The following is a 9,010-nucleotide window of genomic DNA, read 5'->3' as shown; positions in this document are numbered from 1 at the left end:
GGTTACCAGAGGGTAAGGGGGTGGGGGGGTGGGTGATGAGGGTAAAGGGGATCAAATATATGGTGACGGAAGGAGAACTGACTCTGGGTGGTGAACACACAATGGGATTTATAGACGATGTAATACAGAATTGTACACCTGAAATCTATGTAAATTTACTAACAATTGTCACCCCAATAAATTTAATAAAAAAAAAAAATTTCTACAAGGGAATGTTGGGATAGACCATTACGGAAAACAATTTAGTTCTTAACCAACCATAACAGGTCAAAAATACGTCTTATTTCCCTGAATTTCTTTTCAGACAGTGGTGTGGAATCTCTTCATCTCCTAACCTTTTCCAGTCATCTCCCCTCTGTACTGCTGTCTCCACTCTGCAGGCAAGGGGAGAACTTCCATAGAGCTCCGTGCCCATTGTTAAAAACAATCAATTAATCAACTCTGGTCTTTCAGATAACATCGATCACTTCTTTTTGTGTAACTTCATTGTCTTATTTTATTAAAATTTCTATCCAGTTCTGTTATATTAGCAGAGATAACATTCTCTCTTCCTCCATTGAGTTAGAAAAGGAAAACCAGATAGCAATAAAGGGGAGATGATGTGCCCCAGTAGGCAGAAGAGACCTTGGAGGGAGAACCGATGTCATTTCAATGTTGCTTTGTTGTTCATTTTTGTTTGCTTAGTTTATATAGAAGAACATTGTTCTATACATCTCGTCTTCTTCTTACTTTGGTTCTTCAGTACCTTTTAGAAGATGTAGCCATGCTGTCCTGCGTCTATCAGCCTTGTTTCTTTTTTATTGCTCTACAAAATTCCATTCCAAGTATTCATGAATCCTATTTTCTATTCCACAGGTGACAGGCATCTAGATCACCTCCAATTCCTTGTAATATTACATCCACTATTCTTTCCTTGTGAATTATATGAACATTTCTTCTGGAAACACATCCAAGATTGGAACTGCTCGCTCATGGGGTATACATCATCCTCATATCACAAAGTGTCACCAGATATTACTATGATCAGCAGTACACAACTATTCCCCTTGCTCCAAATTCTTGGCAGCAATTGGTTTTATTAAGTGGTCTGTTTGTCTCTAGTGGGTATATAGTAGTATCTCATGATCACTTTAACTCACATTTATCTAGTGATAAATGAAGTTGAACATTGTATATTTCTCATGCCCAGGACTATTTTTTTAAGACTATTTTTTAGAGCAGTTTTTAGTTTACGATAAAATTGAGGCAAACGTACAGAAATTTCCAAAGTACTCCCTCTCCTCAGACATGCACAGCTTCCCACATTATCAACATCCATCACCAGAGTGGTGCATTTGTTACCACGGGATGAACCTACACCTATGCATCATATCAGCTGAAGTCCATAGTTTACAGTACGATATGGTTTTGGCTTTGTACAATCTGTGGATTTGGACAAATGTATAATGGCATATAGCCATCATTATAGTATCATACAGAGCATTTTCACTGCCCTAAACATCCTCTGTCTTCTGCCAATTCATCTTTCCCTCCCCCACCCCTGGAAACCACTGATCCTTTCACTGTCTCCATAGTTTTGCATTTTTCAGAATGTCATATAGTTGGAATCATACAGTATGCAGGCTTTTCAGATTGGCTCTTTTAACTTGGTAGTATGCATATAAGTTTCATCCATGTCTTCCCAAGGCTTGATTCCTCATTTATTTTTAGTGCTGAAAAATATTCCATTGTCTGAATGTACCACAATTGATTTGCTCATCAACTACTGAAGGATATGATTGTTGCTTCCAAATTTTGACAGTTATAAATAAAGCTAAATTTTACACTTTGGTGTATGATTCATTTTGAGTTAATTTTGGGGAAGGGTATAAGATCTGCATCTTGATCCCCCCCCCATTTTGTTTTTGTTTTTGCATGTGGATATCCAGCTCCATTTGTTCAAAAGACTATCTTTGTTCCATTATATTGTATTCTTTGTCAAAGATCAATTAACTATATTGATGGGGATGCTCCATTTGTCCATTTATTTTCCAATACTAGACTGTTTTGATTATTGTAGCTTTATAGCAAGTCTTAAAGTTGAGTGGCATCAATCCTCCAACTTCGCTCTTGTCCTTCAATATTTTGCTGGATATTCTGGGTCTTTTGCCTCTTCATTTAAAATTTAAAAGCAGTTGCCAATATCCACAAATAATTTGCTTGGCTATTGACTGTGATTTGATTGAATCTATAGATCAAACTGAGACAAACTGACTTCTTGATCATATTGAGTCTCCCTATCCATGAATATGGAATATCTCTCCATTTATTTATTTCTTCTTTGATTTTGTTCATCAGAGTTTTGTAGGTGCCCTCAAATAGATCTTGAACACATTTTGTTAGATTTATACCTAAATATTTCATTTTGGTGGGAGTACTAATGTAAATAGCATTGTGTTTTTAATTTCAAATTCCACTTGTTCATTATTGGTATATAGGAATACACTTAAGTTTTATGTATTAATATCATATTCTGCATTTTTCTATAATTGCTAATGAATTCTGGGAGGTCTTTTGCATTTTTTTTTAAAATTGTTTTATATAGACAATCATGTCATCTGTGAACAAAGACAGTTTTATATCTTCTTTCCCAATATGTATATCTTTTACTCTGAGACTACTTTTTAATTAAGGTGACTAATACTGTAAGGGCTCTTTATTTTCCCTTCTGTGAATTTCCTATTCATACTCTTCATCTCTCTTGTTGGATGTTTTGTCTTTCTTCGTTTTTTATTTTAGGAGTATATTGTAAATTCTAATATTATTTTTTTGTTGGATTTACACATTGCAAATCTCTTCTTCTATTCTGTCAGTAGTCTGTAATTATGCTTGTCATTTGATAAAAAAGAAATATTAACTTTGTATGCGTCTTTATGCAGACATTTTAAACAAAATTGTATATATTTTCAAAATTAGTTTGGCAAAAAAAAATTATAAAAACATGCTCTGTATTCTGGATCCAGGAATACCTAAATACTCTAAATACTGAGAGCATAGAATTAAGGTACTATTTTAAAGGGGTGAACAGACTGGATTTGTTTTGATGGTTGATGGTTTGATTTGTTATTTGTTCATCCATTGTATAATCTATTGTATTAGTTTTCTATTTGTCTAGTGATTGTTATAGTTTCTAACTCTTTATTAACTATGCTATGAATAATCTACAAAATAAAATTCATAAAATAATTTTTATAAAATAAAGACAGCTGAAAATTAATCTGTAATATAAAAATAAATTTGTAAAATCATGAGATGATATATGAAGTAATAATGTAAGCCAAAGTCATCTTATTTTTAAATAAACAATTTCCTCATAGAATATAACTGACTAAATTATTTTTAGAAGACAGAAAAGGAGTCAAAGAGTTTTAAGTTTCATCCTTGAAATTTTCTTTCCAGTGGTCAATAGCCAAATTGATCCCCTTGGACTTTCTAATCATATATTATTTTTCCAATTCAACAATTTCCAAAATCTTTGAAAAACTGAATTTAACACTTCCCTTGATGATTTCATGGCATATAAAGCTGTACCAAAATTTTAAAAGTCTTTTCAGCCTGTGATACTTCCTCCAAGGCAGAAGTTCTGAAGAAGAAAACATTCATCTCAAGAACCAATAAGGTCTTATGCACATGATGCCAAAATAATAGGTTGACTTCAGCAATATTGGTAAAAAGTCTGGATTTTAGTGTAATATTAAACCCAGGAAAACATTAATAATAAATATCTAGATGGTAAGATCTACAAGGAAACATGAAAGTTCCATCAATTATTTGAAAAACTCAGGATTTGTTCTGAATTGCCTCAGAGGAAAGGACAAGAAGCAGACAGCCAAATTTTAGCTTCCTTTAAGAAATAATATTTTAAAGCAGAAATTGTTCAACAATAAAATAGACTGACTCAAAAGACAGGGAGTCTGTTATAAAAGTCTAACTGACTCTGGAAAAGAGAAAAAGAAAATGGTGACTGGAAAATAAATGAAGCCAAATATTTGGTAATTTTATTTTTCAAAAAGCAGCTCTTATGTTGGAAAGGTCAAGAGGTAGGAGGAATTAGGTTTTATTTAAAAACTTGTATGTCATGATCTCCATTTTCTGTACCTCTTTCTCTCCTACTTCAAAATATTAAGATATTAAGTGCTCCAGCTCTATTTTTCCTTTTCCCACTCTCAGTAAATTTTATACTCATAAAATAAATCTGGAATTAAATATATAAATAAAGTTCTTTCAAAATATTTGCATTTTAACTAAGATGGGAATTTCACATGAAATTAAGATAATGTAATGTTGAACTTTCTGGCATTGTCTACTGTGATTAAAACTATTAGAGAAGCTCAAATGCCCAGAAGTAAAGCTTAGTTAATGCTAATAATAGAAGTACAGTTCTAATTTAATGGATTGATCCATAGTAAAATTGTATTCATCTTTGTGAGTGCATGTGTGCATGCTCCTTCCCTAAAACATGCATACACACACACACACACACACACACACACACACATACACATACACACACTCACACCTCATTCTCACAGAGAAAATCTGTTCTTCATGTCTAACATATAAATACCAAGAAACCAAAAATAATCTCTGGGCCAGAGTTCCCTGTTTAAACTCTAAATTTCATGGGTTCTTCAGCAATCAATATATACCATACTTAATCAAAATCTCTTAAGTAGAAAGGCTTGACTCATGTCGAACTCTCACTATAGCTAAATTTAAGATCTGTTATTCATTCTCAAATATTGTCGTTCCTGGAAAGCTTTATATATAATCATTTGTTTCTTTTGGCTTTGTGGTGACTTACCATGTAATGTGATTTTGTTTCCAAAAAAATCTAGTATCAAGCAGTGTATAGAAAATTTCATTTATGTGAATAATTTTGAGTCTTCCTTATCTAATTCTATTTTCCAGTGTTAAATATTGACAATATACTTTTGCTTAATGGAACTTAGAAGGTCATCTTGAAAGCAATAATGGACCAAATTGAGCGGGAGTGGAGTGGGGGGACTAATATAAACTTGAAGAATAGGGGTTGAGTAAAGTAGTTTTTAAATACTTAAAATATACCTTTTGGAATGTCAAAAGTTGATGGAAAAATCAAAGTCCAATTCAGGAAAACCCTTAGAAAACACAGCACAATTTTGTTAACTAGAACCAAATACGTGGGAAACAACTTGGGTGTAGAGGAGAGCTTCTCCACAGCACTGGGATATGGAATGGGAGGAAACGGAAAAAAGGATCTGGATTTCTAAGACACACAGGCATAAATGATCAGGTGGTAAGATTTCACCTTATCATGGGATATTCAGGAGTGACCTCTTGGAGACATTTCAAAAAGTGCTCAGTGGGCAGCTGCCCAGTAGGCTTTTCTAATCAAATACTATCCCACTGTGGGCTAATAATCATCCCTGGTTTCTGGAGTGGAATATTATTCTGCAGGTGCCCGTGTACTCATTAGACAGGAGCAAGATGGATCCAAGCCAAGGAAAGAATTAATGTTCTCCCTGTGCTACTTTACAAAGCCATTTTTTCACTATCTTTACAAATCCATTTTCTTCACCAGTCTATTATTGATCTGTTAATTCATAACATTTACAATCAACTTCATGTAATTTCATATGGGGAAAAAAAAAAAAAACTTAAGCTTTGTTAATTAGCCTTCCTGTGTATTCAACTAGGTGTATCAACTGAAAAGAAGAAAATTTCTGCTGGCCAACACTGCTTCCCTTCCTTTGGCCCAGGGAAGTTCAAACTACTCAATGGCTAAGAATCATTCGATTTTTATTTAGATGAAACACAAATTTCATCCTTTTTTTTCTTAATTCTCAAGACGATAATTTTGCTATTGTAATACTTTCTTATTTTTTTAAGCATTGTCTAAATTACCTTTTACTCAACATAAGTTATGCTGAAGAGTCTATAATCTTCAATTTCTCAAGATATATTAATCAATGTAACATGTTTGGGGAGGAACATTGTGAGATAAAGTTGCAAAGTCTAGTAATATAATATGGAAATGGACAACAAGAAGGGACAAAACTGAAACATTATGGATATACTTTATTTTTCAAAAAAATTAAAATGGCTTTTTTTTTTTTTAACTTCCTTAGTGGCCATGACTTTGACTCCAAAACTTAGTCACTTATAAACATAATTTTGCTGGCCTATTGTCACTCTCTGTTCCTAAATTACACGTGCCAGTATTCCCTACTGGGGATAGTTGGACCTGAAAAGGAATGAGGAATAGATGAATCCAAGTATTTTTTTTTTTTTTGCATTTATTGTTAGTTCTGTTGCCAGGAGATGGCTTAAAGAGCAGGAATCGTTGTGGTTCTCATGTCTACTCATGATGTTCTTTGTCCCTTCACCCTGAATTAATAATTTAGAGTCACCTTAACATCTCCTTCTTGCTCGTCTTTCCACATGCCAGCAAGTTGTATTTTTTGTTTTCCTATACTATCCCTCATATATGTGTCTCTCTTTGTCCCTACACTAATAGAAATTATAATAATGCACTCAGGTTAATAAATAACAGCTATTGAATACTTGTTAAGTGTCAGGCACCTTGTTAAGTAATTCACATGCCTTATCTCAATGAATGATTACAGTAACACTGGTATCATCCCCATTTTATCAGTAAGGAAAATGAGGCTCAGGATAGTTAAACAAATTATTCAAAATCACAGACCTAGAAAGTAGATTAGGATTTGAATCAAGAAAAGTCTGAGCGTTTGAGCACGGCTCTACACCTCCTCTTTCCAAGTCATACCTTGTGCAGACATGTCCTAGTATACATTTTCCTCAACACTGCTGCCTGATGTAATCTTAATAAGCATCTCTAATCATATCAGTGTCCTTCTTAAGGATTGTTCCCACTTATTAAAGGGAGTAGAGTAGTGATTTAGATGGTGGGCTCTAGCAATTGTCTGGGTTTGAAACTGTTCAAGTACATAAAATCCTCTAATGTCCTCTTTGTTGGATTTTAGACTCTTTAAGAATAAGACTGAGACGGGACATGGCAGTCAACATGTACTGGGTCAGAGGTTACATTTACTTTGAGAGCTCCTCCAGCAACCCATACCTTTTAAGCATACTATTTTTGCTTCATGTTACCAGTTGCAGTCTTGTTGAGTTCTATCTGAAGGCTCATCGTTTTGGTATTAAATTCAACATCAGTGATTTAGTGTCAGCAAACACTGTCATGTTAAAGGAATACTATGAACTCCCACTGTGTTTTTATTTGATCCATGTGTTTGTTGAATAAGGCCTGCAAGTGTAAATAACTGATTTCTAGTTTTAGGTTTATGTGTTTGAATAATATTATAATAAAATTTTAAAATCAGAAAAAAAAAGTAGTGTGCTTTTATAGATGACAAGATATTTCCAGTATGCTTATAATGCTTGCCGACAAGCTGCTAAAGAAATTGAGGAAGAAACAACAACTGAGGCCAACTTGTCTGCTAGGGAGCTTTTTTTTTTTTTTTTGTCACAGCAATATGCATCTCTGCCTGCAACACATATCAGGGAAAAATGCAGTGTTGCCCTTCCAAATGAGACAGACAGTATTGTTAGATCTTGATAAAGAAGATACCTCTTTCTACTCATTGGTTTATGACCTCTCAGTGAAAGCACTATGAGCTGACAAAGGTGATATCAGAGTGGAAACTAGATATCAAGAAGACATTCCAGAAATGCTCTTCGAAGGAGAATTAGTTGAGAAGGAATAGTCAAAATTGCCAGTTAAAATTTGGGACCCAAATAGCCCACTTACAGATCGACAGATTGACCAGTTTTTAGTTGTAACATGCTTTTGGGACATTCACTTGAGCAACTGATTGCAGCAGTTCTGTAAAGCAGCCTGGTTTGCATGTGAGGGCAGCTGCAGCTTCTGGAGACATCACCTTGTTTCATGTTCTGGATACATTGTATTGGCACTGCTATGATTTGAGCAGTGCAATTAGTGTCCTAGTGCAGCTTGGAGAACCTGTTTATGCAGAGATGAAATGGAAAATGGTCAGCCTCTGAAGCTAGTTTATTTGAAGAGGCACTAGAAAAATATGGTCGACTTCAACGATATATGTCAAGATTTTCTCCCTTGGAAATCATTGATTAGCTCCACTAAATATTATTACATATGGAAAACTATTAACAGATATGCACAGCAGAAACGTCTCAAAGCAACTCAAGCTGAGAGTAAACTGAAGCAAGTGTATGCATATCCCAATTCACAAACCAAATCCCAACCATAGCCTCCAGCAATGGCAAACCTGGAGCTATGAACGCATCCATGGGGACCATATTCCAGCCACATGGTCCCTTCTTAGAGCAAACCTGTGAAAGCTGCTATGCTACACAGGCTCATCAATGGTATGCTTAGGGCCCACCTAATATTCAGTGTAGATTATGTACAACCTGTTGGTTCTATAGGAAAATATATGGAGGCCTGAAAATGCCCACCCAGTCAGAAGAAAAGTTATCTCCCATTCCAAGTACAGAGGACCCCAGTGTTAGAAGCTACATGTCTCTCTAGGCCAGGCAGGGGATGCCAGTTTTAAACACTGGGAGCCCAAAGTCTGCATGAAGCCCGGCCAAGCTTTCTCCCCTCATACTATATATTTCACAAAATCTGCCTGTCAGGTCTGCAAAAATGCCCTCCAGCTGGAGCAGTGAAATGGCTTTTTGTTCTTATTAATCACACTAGCATTAGGACAGATTGTAAGATGCTTTTAAATTCTGAAATGTAGGTCTTGTGCTTCTAACCATTATCTCTCTCTCTCTTTTCGTTTGTTTTGTTTTTGTTTGCGATAAACATAAGTTCTGTGTAAAAAAAAAAAAAAAAAGTGAAACTGAGTCTTATTGACTCACATATCAGCCACAAGTACCTGGTTCCTACTCTCACACATTGTAGTCACTCTCCAAATGTTTATAGGGATGAGCTTAACTGAACAAAGATGAAATCTTCTAAAAAAGA

General features: G+C 34.8%; 1 pseudogene across 1 annotated transcript; it reads left to right on the top strand.

Moving 5' to 3' along the window:
• Positions 1–7,436: 7,436 nt before the first annotated feature.
• Positions 7,437–8,709, top strand: LOC308505769 (metastasis-associated protein MTA3-like; annotated as a pseudogene). The gene has a single exon. The product of its transcript is annotated as a metastasis-associated protein MTA3-like (transcript).
• The last annotated feature ends 301 nt before the right edge of the window (positions 8,710–9,010 follow it).

The sequence above is a fragment of the Rhinolophus hipposideros genome (genome assembly GCF_964194185.1).
Source record: "Rhinolophus hipposideros genome assembly, chromosome: 12".
Classification (NCBI taxonomy): domain Eukaryota; kingdom Metazoa; phylum Chordata; class Mammalia; order Chiroptera; family Rhinolophidae; genus Rhinolophus; species Rhinolophus hipposideros.
The sequence above is the reverse complement of the archived record's forward strand: the minus strand, read 5'-3'. Positions and strand labels throughout refer to the sequence as shown.